Source organism: Lepidochelys olivacea (assembly GCF_965140295.1).
Source record: "Lepidochelys olivacea isolate rLepOli2 genome assembly, chromosome: 1".
NCBI lineage: Eukaryota > Metazoa > Chordata > Testudines > Cheloniidae > Lepidochelys > Lepidochelys olivacea.
In genome coordinates this window covers 19,468,857-19,488,177 of record NC_140411.1, presented here as the reverse complement: position 1 = coordinate 19,488,177, position 19,321 = coordinate 19,468,857, and the positions used below count along the sequence as shown (strand labels likewise).

Genomic DNA, 19,321 nt, shown 5'->3' with positions numbered 1-19,321 from the left:
ATATTTCAGCGTTTTGACACTTGCTTATCTGAATCGAAGATCCAAATGCTTTGAAGTTTGTCACCAAAATGCATGCACCTATGCAAGGTCTGTGAAGGACAAAAAGTAATTCATGCAACGGTAAACTATTTGGAATAGAGCCATTAGACCGACTAGAAAAGCGCAATCTAAAGACAGGAAACCCTCCAGCAACAGTGGAAACATTAGCAGGAACACTTTATCCTAAATAAAAAACATTCAGGATGACATATCAAAGCACAATAGCCTCTAGTGCTCCATGCAATGTGTTACACGGTTTTTAAAGTCAGGTTAAAAACAAGTGGCATCTCACAGTGTTCACAGCATGTGTATGCTTAATTTTTAACAAAAAAAAAATTCAAAATATATGAATCAGTCTTGTTAAATGCCTGGATTTGTGGAAATTTGAAGGAAAACCGCTTAAATTAGATTCAGAAATATAGTATCTTCATTGCAATGAAAAAAAAACCAGCTGCATTAAAAGACATTGTTAGGTAAGCTAATCTCTTAACAGAGAAATCACACACATCTGTGTCCTGCAATTTACCTTCAACGTACAAGGGAGAAGAGAGAAAAATCTTGCAGACACACTTGAATGCATATCTTCACACGAAAAGAAAAGGAGTACTTGTGGCACCTTAGAGACTAACCAATTTATTTGAGCATAAGCTTTCGTGAGCTACAGCTCACTTCATCGGATGCATACCGTGGAAACTGCAGCAGACTTTATATATACACAGAGAATATGAAACAATACCTCCTCCCACCCCACTGTCCTGCTGGTAGCTCACGAAAGCTTATGCTCAAATAAATTGGTTAGTCTCTAAGGTGCCACAAGTACTCCTTTTCTTTTTGCGAATACAGACTAACACGGCTGTTACTCTGAAACCTATCTTCACACAGGCGATGACTAAATTCATTCTGCTATTCCACACCCCAGACAGGTGACTCCTTAATCTTTGTAGTTCTTATTCGGCAACTGGATGTTGAAGCTGTATCACCCAATAACAAAGGTTGGGAGTATTTAGATCTGGCATTTAGGTTTTAGTCCTAGATATAGTCCTTTTAGTTCCTAGTCCAACTAGGAAAATGTGGAGCATGTTTGTTCAGCTTTTAACCTCCCTCCCCACCCCCCACCCCCAAATGTGGAAGCATTCAGATCCTGGCTTTTGATTCCAGCCCTTTTTTCAGATTTCTACCTGCTGTGACTAGTCTGTGAAAACCTTTAGCCTATTTGACCCCTGATGGCAATACCAGTTACCTTAATGAATAGGTTGGCTCTAATCTCTAGTATCCAGCTTTTCTTCATATTGCCCAATGGGCCCCATTCAGCAAGTGTGTGTCTGGAAGGCTGGGTGTGTCATTTGCCTATGGCTTACAATGCAGAGAATGAAAACCCATTAGCTGGGAGTTGTCAAGCTATTTGGGAATTGGGACATGGAGGTGCTCAAATATCATGGCAATGGGCATGTTGTAAGAACCTAATCAGAATACGTCTGAGCTCACTGCCTCTCATGCGCCACTGCTTCCAGTATTTTGCTCCTTCCTTTCTTGTACTGCGGGGACTGGGCAAGTCAAGGAACATGTGCCAGTCTTAGGGCTGCAATAACTCCCATGCACTGTTCAGACAAGAGGTGGAGGATACATATTCCTGTCCCCAACCATGGAACTAGGTCTGCCATTAGTGACGGTATGCAGTGTTATAGCCATATGAATCCCAGGATATTAGAAAGACAAGGTCAGTGAGGTAGTATCTTTTGTAACCCTCTACTTTCTCGGAGTGGCACTCGGTCCCTGTGGTGGCCAAGGCCCTGTGGTGGCACTCGGTCTAGTGGTGGCCAAGGCTGTAGCAGGCTCATCATTCTGAAGGGAGCCTAGCAACTACTAGAGGGGGACAGAGCATCACTCCGAGTAAGCACGCAGGGGGTTAAACTTTTATTGGCCCAACTTCTGATGGTGAGAGAGACAAGCTTTTGAGCTTACACAGCTCTCCTGAAGGAGAGCTCTGCGTGGCTCGAAAGCTTGTCTCTCTCATCACCAGAAGTTGGTCCAATAACAGATATTACCTCACCCACCTTGTCTCTCCATTAGTGATGATGCCATGCAGTTCTCTTGAGGCTCAGTGCTGTTTATTTTGGCCATCTGCTTCCTCTATGCATAATAGTGCTCATCACTAGTGTCTGTCGGGGGGTAGAAAAAATCTTAAACAGCTCTTAGGCTGAAGATTCTTCGATGGCCATTGAAAATAGATTGAAACTGGGATGGTCTTTAGCAGATAGATTGGGCTGTATCTGAGCAAGCATCCTATACCTTGTGAGATTACCTACCTACATATATTTGCAAAGTTCAGAAAAGTACATACAGTTATGCTCTCAAATAATATTCTACACGACGGCACTTGTAAGGTACTGACATTTACAGAGCATGTGTACACTACGTATGTTCTCTCTCAAAGCAGTGCTTTATTGTCCTGCTAACGAATGAGGGGGAGGAGCTCCATGCTGCTTGTGAAAGCGCTAGTCAGCAGGCAGGCCCTACACAGACTCTTGTTCCACGAAGGAATCGAGGTCTGAGAGCGTCTCACAGTGGGCAAAGAGCCTGGATGTGGCACTGAAACTTAGATTGATTCTTCTTTCCTGCCAAGATGCCTGAGTGAAGGGCTTTCTTGTGTTTCTGTTGAATTTTCTGCCAATAAACAAGATACTCAGAAGGGGGCCCTGTTTAAAGCATAAAAGCCTTGCTGAAATTGACAACCCAATTGGGGAAATTAAGACATGCTGTTCCTGCAGTGCCACACCTGGCCAGAAGGTGGTGCATGGGATGGCACACTGTTTCATATATTCACAGATTCATATATGTGAACCCTTTCACCAACACATGTGTCCCGCTGAAGTCAGTGGGGTTCTGCACCCAGTGCAATGGATGTAACCAAAATACATGTTTACATTTTATCTTTCATCACTTACATATTTGTTGGGTTTTCTGCAATTCACTCAGACGGTGAAACTAGACTTCTTGTTTCAAATCTGTATTGCTTGGTTCCCCGTGGGTTTGTGCTAAGATTTTCCAGCAATGTTGCTGATGTTTTCTAGTGTTTGTGGAGAGGAGGGGGCAGATGGACGGACACTTCTGTTTTTGCAGGATTTCTTGTCTTTCTGAACCTATTATTCAGTGTCCCTTTTAAAAAAATCATAAAACTGCACAGTTAACTTTCTTGGTTCTGACGCCAGTGCAGTTTAAAGATCATAATCTCATTAAATAAGCTGATTTGCTCCAATTATTCTCTGCAGTTATAAAGAGACTAGAAAACAACAGCTGCTCAATTTTCCTTGTAGATCCAATTTTCGGGTATTCTTATGCCTTTAAAGTATTTTAAATATGTAATTTTATACTAATATTGGAGTTGTGGCCCTCATTCATAAATGCTGCTTTGGGACATTATGGGTTGTTGTTTTTTCTCTCTTTCTATATAGGACTTGTCTGGGTGACAGCATATGAAATCACTAGGAGTTAGTGGTCTGCAAATATTGAATGGCGTATCTACTCAGCAAACAACTGAACTGGTAAGCAGGTTGCTTTATTCTTTTTGTTTTTCAGTTTTGAATCTTGAACTGTGTGAAGGGGTTTGCAATCAGAATCTGGTCAATTAACTGTTTCTTAAAATCAAAGGCTATTCTGAATTTCTCGCATCCTCTCTTTGCCTGAAGAACTTTAATGTCAGCAAATTACATTTATGCCATCTCTTGAAAGATAATGTTTTCACTTTGCAAGTAAGCCATTTTATTTCATGGTGCATCATGGGGTTATATAGACAGTGTTTTATCTACTGTTGGTCCCTTATTCAGAATCCATGGCACTGAGTTTCACCTATATTTGTGCATGAGTAAGAAATCGTTCTTTGTTTTGTTTTTTGGAGTGTACTTGGTGCATTGAGTTTATTGTAAGTATTATATTGACAGTTAAGTTGATACTAAGAAAGTTTCTAGGTTTATAAATGCCAGTGCAGCTTTTATTTCTGTCTGAGCAATGCTATACAGAGATCTTAATGTGTTTAAAGGGACACGGTCAAGAAGTATCGAAATCTAAAGGAATGGCTGGTTATAGGGTTACGGTAACTGGCTTACAATGTGTCCTTGAATAAGTCATGTTGCTTCTCTTCTTCAGTTTCTCTATCAGTGAAGTGTGTGTGTGTGTGCATGGGGGGTGGGTGGGATTGTGTTTCTACAAATGAATCCAACAAATGTGCGAATTGGGATCCTCCTTTTCCTTCACGTAACCAGTGAGCTCATCTGTCAGCTAATAAAAAGCTACTAAAAACTCATTAAATGTGCAAAGAAAGCACCCCTTCCAAGAAACCCACAGAAAGTGAAATAATTTAAGATGTAACTTTTAGTTCACTTGCTGAGTCACTGCCTAGGCTTGTGTCGCCCTGCCGTTCCTCATCCATGCCCCTATTGTTTGCTGCACATGCTATGAATAAAATCTAGATCACAAGCTCCTCAAATCAGGGACTCTGCCTGTCTGACCCACGAAGCACAGAGCTGTGCATTGCACATGAAAGAGGGCTGTGGGGGAGTATCCATTCCATACAAGACCTAAAGGGGTTAAGGTGGCTAGGTAGGCCAATTAACTGCTCAGGCTGCACCTGGAGAAGGAACCAGGGAGCAGGGATTGATTAGAGATGAGACTCAGCTGGACAGGAACAAGAGGGGCCTGTATAAAGCCCAGAAGCTGAGAGCAGCAAGGGGTTTTAGGGAAATAGTATGCAGTTGCTCCCTGGGGGAAGGGAGGGATGCATGCATGCAGCGTACGGTGCAGCTGGGAAGCCCAGAGCCGGGGGGGAGAGACAGAAAGGTAGGAAAGGCTCAGTGGAGAAGCAGCAAGGCATAGGATAGTGCAGGCCTTGCCTGCCAGAGAAGCAGCAGTTTTGGAGCTATGGCTTGGGTTAAACCTCATTGAAACTGGTGGGCATAACAGCCACCCTTGATTTGGGATAAATGTAAGAAACAGTTAAGCTCCTTTATGGAACCAGAAAGCAGGGCGGCCATCAGCTTTCACTCAAAGCACAGACACATGTGGGTGGAGATGTCTTGCTGGCTATTGTTTTGTGATGGTTTGTGTGTCTGTGAAAGGAACATAGAAAGGCAGAGAAGCCGAGAGAAAGAAGCACCCGATACAGAGCGAACAAGCACTGTGAAAAAGCAGAGAGAGAGAGAGCACTCTTGAGCCAAGTGCTGTCTAGGAGGGGGTTTGGAGATGGGAGCAAAGAACTGTCTCCTGCTGCATTCAGGGAAACAGGATTTGTTACAGTCTTTGTAAATAAACAGGATTGCATCCAAGATACTTGTCTCCATTATCAGTTTGTCCTCCAACTGTAACAACCTGCAGGAGCCTGAATTTTGGCTAATTGCTCAGATCAAAAAGGGGTAACAATATGCATGTTTTGTGTGTGTGTGTGTGTGTGTATAGTCATTTGAATCCCACCTTAACTTGGTGGTTCCTTTGTATTACATATCCTGGGTACGAAGCAAAAGAGACAGCACTCCCCTGCTTTCCTGAGGGGCCTTGGGACTGAGATCAAGGAGTTACGTGCTTAAGGACCTAACACCCAAGGCCGCGGCACTACTGGCTAAAATACTCTTGGATACAAAATTGTGATTCTTACAGAATTTTTTCAACTTCCATTCACAAAGATCACTCAAAAAGCCGCCTCTACGGATGAAAGTTTTCTTAAGCAAATGATGGGGCTGTCAGATGTAATTATTATTATTATTATTATTATATTATGGTGTCTAGCTAGTGGGGCCACCATCTGAGATTAGGGCCCCTTCTTGCTGTATGTATACATAGTGATCGAGCCTGCCCTGGACAGCTTACAGCCTAGACAGACAAAGATAGAGGGTGAGAGCTGAAACAGCCATGGATGTGAAGTGACCTGCCCTAAGTGACACATTTCCATTTCCAGCTCAGCCTATGACTTGCTAAAGTCTCCTGAGTTCCATGCCAATGTCTTGCCCTTTCAATCATGCTGCCTCTTGATTACAGTGAGGAGCAACCCAGCTTCCAGATGTTTGGATTCATTATCTCCTTCCCTACAGCAGAAAATAATGCTTGCCTACCTCACTAGCAGAGTATTTCTAATGATTGATTAATATTTATGCAGTGCTCTGCACATTTGAATTATTATTTATATAACAGGCCTTACTTGCATGACTAGTAAAACGTTGTCACACCTATATCGATAATCTACCGAAATTTTGGAACGAAACTTCTTGATAGTGTTCCATTACCTTTGCTTTCCTGTGTAGTCATTAGAAATTATCTTGGAATATTGTCCATGCAGAACAGAATTGATACTATTACCTAATGCACTGGCGCTGCTTTGTAATGCCATATGCAAGATGGGGCTAAACGTTTATCGTTTTGGTGTTTTGGCTGATAACTGGAAATGTATGTCGCGGTATGTCAAGGTTCCTTTCCCACTCTGAACTCTAGGGCACAGATGTGGGGACCTGCATGAAAAAACCCCTTAGCTTATTTTTACCAGCTTAGGTTAAAACTTCCCCAAGGTACAAACTATTTTACCTTTTGCCCTTATAATTTATTGCTGCCACCACCAAGCATCTAAGAAAAATATAACAGGGAAAGAGCCCGCTTGGAAACATCTTTCTCTCCAAAATCCTCCCAAACCCTACGCCCCCTTTCCTGGGGAAGTCTTGATAAAAATCCTCACCAATTTGCATAGGTGAACACAGATCCAAACCCTTGGATCTTAAGAACAATGAAAAAGCAATCAGGTTTTTAAAAGAAGAATTTTAATTGAAGAAAAAGTAAAAGAATCACCTCTGTAAAATCAGGATGGTAAATACCTTACAGGGTAATCAGATTCAAAACATAGAGAATCCCTCTAGGCAAAACCTTAAGTTACAAAAAGACACAAAAACAGGAATATACATTCCATTCAGCACAACTTATTTTATCAGCCATTTAAACAAAACAGAATCTAACGCATATCTAGCTAGATTGCTTATTAACCCTTTACAGGAGTTCTGACCTGCATTCCTGCTCTGGTCCCGGCAAAAGCAACACACTGACAGAGAGAACGTTTGTTTCTCCCCCCTCCAGCTTTGAAAGTATCTTGTCTCCTCATTGGTCATTTTGGTCAGGTGCCAGCAAGGTTATCCTAGCTTCTTAACCCTTTACCGGTGAAAGGGTTTTTCCTCTGGCTAGGAGGGATTTAAAAGTGTTTACCCTTCCCTTTATATTTATGACAGGATAGTTGTTGGGGATGGGAATAAAATGCAAATTTCCCTGCACAAAACATTTTCTTAAGCGATACAAATGGTTAGCGAGAGTGGACTTAAAAGTACAAAGGCTTTCTGCAGAAGCCATGGTGAGCCACAGCAGATGGCCTTTCACGATTAAATCCATTGATCAAAGTACTTTTGCACATTCCCATTTTAATGCAGGTCAAACAATAATAAATGTTGGTCAAAGAAATTCAGGCTGCATCTGGAGCATTTTAAATAAATAAAAGAGTTAAACACAAACTAGGGCAGAGGCTGAAGGCTCCTGCCAACTCTTGTTTGAGTACTACAAACTAGGTCCTATTTTGTAGCAGACCCCAGGTCAAGAGGAAAGTGATTAATCTTGCTTTTGCTGGAGGAAAAGATGTAGTCCGCCTCCGTGAATGTTTAAAAATGCAGTTTTACTCCAAAAAAGTTACATTAATCATCATCCACTGTTTTTCTGAAATGGTTTTGTAGTACTGTGCTACCTGCTGATTAATGGTCTCCTTCAGTTGTTCAGAACCACCTGTGGAAATGCTGAGCTTGTACACTTTAATTGTTTAGAATTTTACTTTCCACAGTTCCCTTGCATACAAGTGCATTTGGTTATATCAGGCTTAATAGTTCTTGCTGACTTTGTCATTGTGCATCCTTGAGACTGGTAAACAGTAGAGTGGTCTCCTCCTTCCTGTGGATTTACATTAAACACCAGGTGATAAAGTACTGTTTAGTTAGAGGGGGGAACGGGGAGGAAAGATGACTGTATAGTGACAGGCACCAGTTAAAAGTGACAAGGAATGTGCCTGCTGAATCTTTCAGCATGACAGTGCATCTAAATTGAGTAAGTGCCTGGCCTGAGGCAGATAAAGAGAGCAATTGGTATTGCCACAAGGTTCAGAACTGAGCAGCAACATGGTTTTAGCTGCCTTTTCAAGGGAATGCTTTTGAGGCTTCTGCCTCTACCGGTTTCACATTTAAAGAAATAAATCCAGCACATCAAAGAGCCTTAATGCAACAAGGAGAAAATTGAACGTTGTCTATTCCAATGTAAAATCTATGCAGCATGGCCAAGCATGTATTGGGTTGCATTACACATACAGAAATACTGTTCAGTCTGAAATTATGATTGAATGAATGGTCCAGTGTCATCATCCTTTTCAAATATAAATGTATATTCAGATCTACATTTTGGATATTGTCACAGGATAGCTGGCACTTGAAGGGCAATAGGCCCTAGCCCCTGATCTGCTGAAGCTGTGAGTCCAAGGTTCTGGTGACAGCTTGAAGATCCCCTGGTCTTCATATATTAGAGAAGCAAGTAGGTCAGTTGAGAGCCACAAGGAGTAGGAAGACTCCTGCAGGAATCTATGAGCCAGGGTAAAGGACCCAATTTATATGTGACTCTCAGGCAGATGGCCTGCAGAGTGTAATCCTGTGGGAGTCAAGGCGAGCCTTTTTGCTCCGAGGTAGCTGGCCTGAGGAGTGTAATTCTGTAGGGTGTCAACAGGATCTTGCAGAAGTCAGGGGGAAAGGAGAAGTTTGATATATTGGACTGGCTCTGGAGAACTAAACTGAAGCCCTGAAGAAAGGAGGGACTGGGATCCTGTGGCTGGAGCGTGTTCTTCAGTGCATGGCCTCGTGAGTTAGTCCACTGGCTTATGGACACTAACACGAATTGCAAATGTCTATATTTCAGATGATTAAAAAATGTGTTGAGCTCATCTGAGACAATCAGTGTCTGAATCAGTAGCAACTGATTAATCCAAATGGTACTTCAAAAAAAATGATGTAGCACTGTGAACCTGTGGCATCAAATGACGGACACTATTGCATTACCTAATAAAACCAATTTCATTTGATGCATTGCACCTGCAGTGGCGCTTCAGAAATGTAAGACTGAACCAAAAATCACAGGGCTGAAACCATGTGCTTTGCTGGCTTCCTTATCCTATTAGTCAAATAACAGGACACAAATTATTATGAATGGGATTGTTCTCTTTGTATTACAGCCATCTCTTTTTGCATCCAAGCTTGGTTGCAGAAGATATCTGTGCCACTTCAGATGCATCTGTAAAAATTTCCATGTAAAAATTGCTATTGAAATTTAGTGATATAACGCAATACCATCTGTAGATAACTTCATTCCCATTCCTGTACAAAAGTCTCAGTCCCTTATCCAGTAAATGGGCATATCACTCCTTGTGCTCTAGCTCCCAACCCTGTTCATTGTCAGCTCAAAGCCTTGTTCCTGGTCTTCCCATTAATGGATCCTTTGGGACCATGCTGTTCGCAAAGCCCTGGATGAAGTATGTGAGAGGTGGAGATAGTGTTCTTGGGCAAACAGGTTCAGTTGTGGAACAAACTTCCAGAAGGGAATTGTATTCATTAAGAGTCCAGGCACTTTCAGGGTATGCTGCAAAAACTGTACCTTTAACCAAGCTTTCTCACTAGAACCAAAATCCAGAGTGACCTCTTACACACGCCACAAACAGATACTCTTCACAAAATGGGGAAGAAGAGGAGAAAATGTCATGCAATCCACTAGACCTAGTTTATCTGCGAAATGTACATATAATTTAAATAGAGTGGTTCTGAAACAACCCGAAAGCAAGGAGTACATGTGTGCTGAGGGTACGTAGGTGGGTTAGCAGTAGAGTGGCTTCATGGTTTATCGCTTCAGAACTCTGAAGATCTGAGCTTGGATCCTGGGTTAGTTCATAAATATATATGGCTCCTCACTGGACATGTGTTTCTCAATTTAAAAAGCCAACAACTGCAAAATTCAGTGGCATTAGCAGTCTTTGTTTAATAGAGATCCATGATTCAAGCAGCTATGGGACTTAAAATCTACCAGGGAGCATGAAACAATAATAGTTCAAAGTTTTATAGCATCTTTTATCCAAGGACCTTGCAATACTTTACAAACATTAATTAAGCTTTGAACCACCCAACACCCCTATGGAATAGAAAAGTGCTACTTTTTCCCACATGGGGAAATTTGAGATGTATAAAGGTTAAGTGACTTGATGTCTGTCACATAACAAGTTTATGGTGGAGATGGCAAGGAGACGGGTATTCTTCTACATCACTCATCCTGCACCTTCCACCAACTCTCATATCTTCGATTTGTCACTGCATATCTCCTTGACAGGGTTTGTTCCCTGAAGAGGGAAGACTCCATTATCCCCTACTCTGAACACCAAAGCTGGGTAAATACCTCCAAAACACTTCCTGAAAATACTGGCTTGGGGGAAGATGGTAGGAGGAATCACTTTTTTTGCTCACGCCAATTCTGTGTTTGACTTCCGTGAATGCCCTAGTCACCAGGATCACTGGAAGGGATGTTTATGGAAACGATGGATTTAAAGCAAATATTGGAGAATATTTGCAGGAACTGAATTTTGAACCCATAACACAAGTATTTACAAAGGCAACCTGATTCTATGAATTATGCTCATCCAATCATGGAATGACAATCATAGCATGTGATCAATGTGTATCCAATCAAAATTAGGCAGCACAGCTCTCATTTCAGACCCTCACAATAAATTGATCACAAACAATTGAGACAGAGTTATCTGCCAATACTTTTGAGGAATATCTTTAAATAATAAATTCAATTGAGATGATCATAAGCTGATTTCTGTCCATCCAGCCACAGAAAAAAAGGCTAAACTGCTGAAATAAATTATTCACTATAAACAATTCACTAAGTTCTTCTGCATGCTAGATGTGACACAAGTTTGGAGGCAAATGTTCTAGGTGTTCTTAGGCTCTAGTCCTCAGTGGGTTCCCCAGGACACATACACACGACAAGTAACAGAAGATTCCGTTGCTAATGTTGCTAGAAATACAAGGGACAGACTCCCTAGGCACATTTTCTTCAGTGGTTATAACCAAAGCAAACTCCAAACCACTAGTTCCCAAACCAGTCTAGGAGTATCAAAGCAGCAAAATTGTAATGTAAACCCATCCTATTGTCTTTGTGCCTGCAGTCTGTAGCACCATGTCTTTCTGCTGCAGCTACCACTGGCTTTCTGACAGAAACAGGGGTTGTTTTCATCCAGCTCTCAGGAACTCCAGATTTATATCTCAGCCTGCCTATTATCCACCCTTCCCTCCATAGCCAGCTCCTGAGCACATGCAGCCTCTAGATCCCTCCACAGCCAGTTTCTTTCCCCTTCCCCCCCCCCCCACCTCAGCCTGGGGCTCCCTTTCCTGTGCTAGAGGAATTATGGAGCCCTCTAGTGGCTGGAAGCTGAACTCAGGGTTAACAGAGCAGTTAGCAATGAGTCAGCAGGTTCATTACACAACTGATAAAGTTAAAATGAGAAGAAATCCAAATATACTCAGGTATGGAAATGCACAGTAAAGGCACTCAAACAACTTTAATTCCACCCAGGAGTGAGGCCATGCAGTAATCACCCAATTATTATTATTATTAGCATATAAAAATTGTAGTCCCAGATTAGATTACATTGATTTTTAAAGATTTTTTCCCCTCCTCATGGTTTCACTAGAGGACAGAGGTAAGGATGTTTGGGTGACCTTGGCAGTGCAAAGCACCACCATCATCCCCAAATACAACTTAGTTTGGCAGTGGCCATTATTACTATTATTAAGGAGAGTATCTGTGGCCAAAGTCCCATTGACAACAAGAGGGGGTGGCAACCATTTTGAAAGGAAGGCAGTTCTCCATTGATTTCTCTTCAAATGAACACCATTTGTCAGTCTGTTCTGAAGGGGGTAGAATAATAGCCAAAATACCATTATTCCTAACACAATTTTTTAAATGTAGCCACTGCACAAAAAATGACTGAGTGTTAATGATACGGAGAGTTTGATTATAAGAATGGAATAATGCCAACTCTTCTTTAGGGATGACAGAAAAAAAAGTCTAACACCAGGTGCTAAATTTCTTAAGAGTCATTTTAAAATTATTTTTAAGTCCTTAACTAATTATTTGATTTACTTGTAAATTTTCATAAAATTCATTATGTACTCAAAGAGTCAGTACGGTCATTTTGGGGAGATACGTTGTTTTTCTGTATATATAACAATGTGGTTAAATCAGCTGTAAGCGCAAAACTCAACTTAAACATATTTATGGAATTGTGACCAATTCTTCCAGCATAAAAGACTTCACTAATAACTGGCATTTATTAGAAAAGATTTTGCAATTTTGGGAGAACAACTTCCTTAACGTGGTCAGAAAGGCAGCAAAAAGTGAGTAACTGGTAAACTTTCAATGAAAAGGCTGGTCTTAATTTCTTCTGGGAACAGCACAAGTTTCCATTCTTATGAGGACTTCCCATTTCATGAAACAGTCACCGATTCCGGATTACCTTTTGCCTGTAGACAAATCCTAAATCTCAAGTTTGCATTCCTCCACTTATCTCCATTGTGACAGTGTCTCACAAGCAGGGATATGATCTCGCAAGCAGGCAGGTCCCAAATCACCAAAATTTCACACCTCAAACCACATCTATAACCCAGCCATCAACAGAATCTTCCATGGGTTGAGATGATTTCGTAGTCATAGTGAGCATATAAGAAAAAAAGCAGTGACTTTTGTGATGACAAAGTTTTATGATACATTGTGAAACTTTCAATGGTAAACCGTAGTACAAGTTCAGTACTCCAACAGATCAGTGCCACCACGGGCTGTAAAGGATATGCAGTTTGTGACAGATATGACAATATCCTAGACAAACCTTATGGACTTAAGAGAAGCATTACTGAATTAAGTTAAATGCTTTTGTAATCTGTTACATTAAAAATGCAGTTGTTTGTGTATTGTTGTGAGATTGTATGTAACTTTGGGGTTGCTCATGTAATTCCTTTGGTTATCCTTGGAGATGTTTGCATATACTAATTCAAACTGGATTATCCAGGGACCAACAGACAAAGAAAGGTTTTCTGAAGAAATAGCCTAGTTTTAAACTGACTCAGGGCCTTCTTCCTGATCCAGCAAACGGACAGGGTCCACAGAGGGCCCTGGTCCTTAAGGAAGGATTGGAGTGACTGGGCCTACTGAGACCCCATAAGACTGTGCTTGTTTTGAGCTGAAGCTGTGATGAATTTGAAACCACAAGGAAACCTCTTCATTCGGGGTTTTGAAGGACTGCTCCTGCCAGAGCCCAAAGCAGGGTTGGGGTGATCTCTGGAAAGCTTATTAGCACCTGTCTTTTTTTTTTCATTGTTTTAACATGTTTCCTCTGACGTACTTTTACCTTAAGAATAATATAGGCTTGCATATGAAGAGCTGGGTGGTACATTAAAACAGTGGACAATTACTCTGTTATTAGGCTCTGAAGAGAAAGTAAGCAGGCCTGCTTGGGCAACGTCTCTTGCTGAGGTATCGTAGTATAGTCAGGGACTGTGCAGCCTGGAAATACCCCCAACAGAAGGGTGTGAGACACGTGCCCCCACTCAAGAAAGATGACAGCCAGGCAGTGCCAGGGCTAAGCCCCAGCACCTCTAGGCTTGGCAGTTCATGGCCCTGGCACCTCTGTGCTTGCTGCATCAGTTATGAATGTAAAGAAATTGCTTGAGCCCCAGCACCTCTGTCATTACAAATTGAGCACTGCAGCCAGGGGAACCTGAAGCTAGAGTCTGTGTCTTTGCTGGACCATAGAAGAAGAATACAGGTGCCGTTCCCTTGAACTGTGACTGTTCACTCTGGGTCACAATCTGATTATCTTTCCAATGTTGCCTAGAACTTTACTTCATGAATAGTCCCCCAGAAGGCACTGATACCACTCTGGGAGTGAAGTGCTACAAATCACGAGTAAGGGTGTCAGAATCTGTCCCTTCATCAGAGACTTCAGAAATGTTGAGTGTAGATGGCTTGTTCTTTCGAGTGGAGTCCTTCTATAGAACGACCATCTAGAAAGAGCAAAATCACATTGGAATTCTATGATCTTATGTATTTCTGCTGAAGTTACAGGCCCAATCATAATGCTCATTAAGTCAATGGGAGTTCTGTCATCAACCTCAAGGGAAGCCCTGTATATACACCTGGAAAAGAACATAAAATCCTTACTGTTCCAGTTTTTGTGTCATCTACAAACTTTAAGAGTGGCAAATAAAGAAGAGGACGGAGCAATCTGGATCAATTAGTGAGATAGGCACAAGCAAACAATATGCATTTTAACACAGTTAAATGTATATATCTAGGAACAAAGAATGTGTCCACATTTACAGGATGGGAGACTCTATCGTGGAGAGTAGTGACTCTGAAAAAGAGATGGTGATCGTGGAGGATAATCAGCTGAACATGAGCTCCCAGTTTAATGCTATGGCCATAAGGTAGGGTGACCAGATGAAATGGAGAAAATATCAGGACACATGGGGGAAGCAAAAAAAAAAAAAAAAAAAAAAGCAGCCGGAGTTGACAAAGCAAAAACAAAAAACACCGGAGCAGCCAAAGCCCATGCATCAGTCGGGATGTGGGACAAAGACCTAAAAATCGGACAGTCATGATTTTATCGGGATGTCTGGTCACCCTACCATAAGGGCTAATGCAATCCTGGGATGCATCAACGGGAAAATCTTGAGTTGAAGTAGAGAGGTTATTTTATTTTACATCTGTATTTGGCACAGGTGCAACTGCTGCTGGAATACTGAATCCAGTTCTGGTATCCACAATTCAAGAAGGATGTTGATAAATTGGAGAGGATTCAGAGAAGAGCCATGGGAATGATTTAAAGGATTAGAAAACATGCCATATAGGGATAGACTCCAGGACCTCACTCTATTTAGCTTTACCAAGAGAAGATTAAGGGGTAACTTGATCACTGTCTGTAAGTACCAATGTAGCCAACAAATAGTTGATAATGAGCTCTTCAATCTAGCAGATGAAGGAATAATAAGATCTGAGGGCCAGAAGTTGAAGCTAGACAAATTCAGACTAGAAATAAGATGAAAATTAACAGGGAGGGTAATTAACTACTGAAACAATTTTTAAACCAAGGCGGGGGGCGGGAGGGGTTGTTGTTGTTCTTTGTTTAAGATATGCTCTAGTTCAGAAGGAATTATTTTGGGGAAGTTCTCTGGCTTGTGGTACATAAAGGGTCCACACTAGGTGAACATAGTAATCCCTTCTGGCCTTGGAATCTATGAATCTTTAAATAAAATATAGATATATATGGAATTTATCTGGACAAGCCTGATCTATCCCTAGTGTAACTCTTCTCAAGCAAGCAAAATTACCCGAGGGATTAAATTAGCCCCGTGTTTGTGTAAGGCACTGTATTTGTGCTAAGTATTGTTAATACAACTAAAAATAATGGTTAGTACTCTTCATTTACAGATTGGGCTCACCTGGATATCACTTTGTGAGCTTTAATCAGATACCTGTGGAACATAGCTATACTTTCAGAGGCAAAACACAGCAGAAGCTTAGAAACAGAAATGGGAGAACTGGAATATTTGGGAAGGTGTGGGTTCAGTGTAACTTATGTCTGAAACATGGTGGGATGAAAAATCAAGGGAGCTGATAGAAAGGATAGGTTAGGTCGTGGGAGAGAGAGTTGCACTACAATGTAAAGGAGATCATAGGTGCATTACAGAGGGAAGATGACTTCTTGTAGGGTGAAAATGATCGTGGCATGAATTCAACTTGGTTTCAAAAAGAATTGAATAACAGAGAATACCACAGGCCCCCAAATCAGAATAAGATATGCCATATGTTGAGATAGATGTAAGATTGCATCTTTTCCCTACATGTCCGTGCAGAGTACTAAAGAAGTAAATTATCTCTTACTTAACCTGTACGTGCTACTAACATGGCTGGTCTGAGCCAGATTGGGAGAGCAAGTTCTGCAAGATTGCGACTATCCCCTGTGCAAGTTGATGGGGAGAATGGTGGCGCCTGGACTCTGTCCACCCCAGTGTACCAGCCAGTGTAACAGAACTGGGAAGAAAGAGAGGTAGCAATATGCTACTAGTGTGGGTCTGTGATCTGTTACCATGCATTCATCTACTGTGCTTCCCCTGGGACAAAGGAGGAACTTGGTTTGTTCCTGGGATGGTTGTAGCCATACCCCATCTCTTACAGAGGGATAGATATAACATCACAATCTACCCCTAAGAAAATTGCCTGATCCACTGGTAGCATAGTAATGAGGGACTTCAACAATCCCACTAACTGGAGCATAGTTTGGTAAAGGGATGTTTTAGTACCATCAATGGCTGCTTGTTGAAGTAGTTGGTTTTGGTCGCAATGTAGAGGAGAAGATGTTTGCTGTAAAAGTGTTGTTTGTAATTTGCTTAGCAGCAACAGTGTGTTTGAGCTATGCAAAGAATAAGGTCAGAGGAGCTTAAATTTTAAATGGTTGAGATCTAGCAAAATACATGCTTGTGTAGAAATAATTAATGCTAATAGAAAATGCTTGGAGTTCAGTCAATGGGGATTGCTCCCACGTTTATGGGGAAGCAGGTGCTTACGGGATTTGTTGGATCACTGCCCCGTCACGGGGAAATCCAAAAGTGGGGATAACTTAGTGCCGATTGTTTTGTCAATTAACTTGCTTGTGGGCCTTGTGGAAAGTGGGTTTGTAAAGCATGTTTTTGAATGAAGCAATACACAGGCGTTAATAAGAGCTCCATTGGCTAGGAATGATCCCTGGTCAAATTTAATATAGTAGTACTGAAATCCCCTTGACAATAATTTTTAAAGGGCAGCCTTTTAAAACTATGAAGAAAATGGTTAATGGCAGCCTGAAAGGGCAGAATAAAACAACCTTAACCATCAAACCAGGCTGGCAGTGATTTAAGGAAACTGGACCTGATTCTGATCTCATTTACCCCATTGCTGTTCAAATCAGGAGTCCTATTGTCTGCTGTTTATAAAGCAGAGTCACTGCACTGAAATCAGGGGAGATCTGCCACTTTTTGTCAGCGGAGAACTTGCCTCTGGGAATAACTCCCCTGAAGTCAGTGTTACATTGGTGAGAGATTGGAATCAAGCACACAGATGATTTGCCGTGCCTCCGAGGAAGAAAATGAAGACAGGATACTCTGGCTGGCTAACTAGAAAAGAGTGCAGGTTTATAAGGGCTGAACAAGCTTGCTTTTAAAGAATTTGAAATCCTACCCGAATGACACAAATATATTGGGATATAAACTACCTCAGCTAAGGTGCAAATTGGAAATAAAAAGGACAAGGTGATGATATGGGCCTAATTAAGAAGAGGATAATGCAGTACCTTGAGAATAGGGTCAAACCATCTTGCAGTCTCTTGGGGAAAATTTTCTAACCTGTTAGAGTTCTTTGAGACAGTTAATAAAACAGTAGATAAAGGTGACCCAGTGGACATAATTTACTTGGGTTTTTAAAATGCTTTTGATAGAGTCCCTCATAAAAGACTGTTAAGGAAAATAAATCTCCACAGGGTAATGAGCATACTCTTGCTGTGGATTTAAAAATTAAGTGAAATAAAGACTAGTGAATGATTCAGAGTAGAGAGAGGCTAGTGTTGGGTCAGAGTAAAGGATCATAGTTGTATTTATTGATGGTCAGAAGGATACAATGAACCAAAAACTGGCGACATTTGCAGATGACACAGTCCTCTTGATGAGTAAAAACTGCAGAGGCGTATGAGATAATCCTGATAAATGTAAATGTATTTATCATTTATATTGTGGTAGCACCTACAGGCCTTAACCACTGTTACCCCATTGTGCTAGACACGGTACAATATACAGTAAATGATAGTCCTATGCCAAAGGTTCTACAATCCAAAAGGGAATGGGCATCATGATGGCAGCTGAAACTCAGCTTGGTAGCCAACACAGTCTAAATTTCTCAGGGATGCTGGTGGGCTTTGAGCTTCTGGGGTCCTCTGAGGAAAAGGTGCACAGTGCTCCATTGCTTTGCACCTTGGGCACTCACTTCCACCAAAGCAAATTGAGTTTCAAGTGCTGATTCATTCTGATTTCTCAGCATTTTACACCCACTTTGTATTGATGAAAATGTGCAAGGTACAGGGCAAAAATTACCAGACCATAAGCTTAATTAGCCATCCCAACGAAGTGATGTTGAAAGTCATATTGAACAGATTGAAGCCACAAGCGGAGAATATCGTCGCTGAAGAACAGGCTGGCTTTCATGCTGGAAGAAGTACCACAGAACAGATTTTCAGCCTTTGTGTTGTACATGAGAATTACTTACAACACCAGCAGGACATCTACCATGTCTTTGTTGACTTCAAGAAGGTGTCTGACAGAGTATGGCACAAAGCTCTCTGGGCAACCATGAAGAAGTAGCATGTTGGTCATAAGCTTATTCTTACGGTTAAACAACTGTATGCCAAGGCCAGCAGTGCAGTTCAGATCAATGGCACAATTGGAGCGTGGTTTCGCACCACTGCTGGAGTCCGGCAAGGCTGCCTTCTTTCGCCCCCACTGTTCAACATCTACATGGAGCGCGTAATGGCTGATGCCCTAGAAGATCACATATGCACAGTCAGCACTGGGGGAGGCGAACAATCTCAAACCTTCAGTTCATTGATGACATTGACAGCCTGGCAGGCAGCAAAGATGAACTTGCCAACCTTGTGAAATGATTGGATGAAACCTCTGCAAAATACGGCATGGAAATCAGTGCCGAGAAAACCAAGCTGATGACAAACAAACGTGATGGGATCAGCTCACATATCACTGTCAGTGGACAAGAGCTGGAGACAGTGAATCAGCTCAAGTATTTGGGGGCAATCATCACTGATAAAGGATCAAAGGGCAGAAATTCTGGCAAGAACTGCGCAAACAACAGCAGCAGTGGCAAAGCTAAAGCCAATTTGGAGGAATAAGAACATCTCCCTGGAATCCCAACTGAAACTGCTGCATGCATTGGTCATCTCCATTTTTCTGTATGCTTGCGAGACATGGATCCTTACAGCAGAACATGTACATAAAATACAGGTAGTAGAGATGAGATACTTCCATAAAATCCTGGGCATCTCTGACTTCAACCCTGTCACTAATGAAGAGGTCTTCAACATCATCACCCA

At 41.6% G+C, this 19,321-nt stretch overlaps 1 protein-coding gene across 1 annotated transcript in view; it reads left to right on the top strand.

Annotated features, from left to right (window-relative positions):
- The window catches only part of TENM4 (teneurin transmembrane protein 4), a 2,254,482-nt gene that overhangs the window by 1,297,425 nt on the left and 937,736 nt on the right, over positions 1–19,321 (top strand). The window contains exon 6 of the mRNA XM_084644861.1: positions 3,492–3,581. The gene's annotated coding sequence lies outside the window, so the exon portion shown is untranslated. The remainder of the gene's footprint in view (positions 1–3,491; positions 3,582–19,321) is intronic.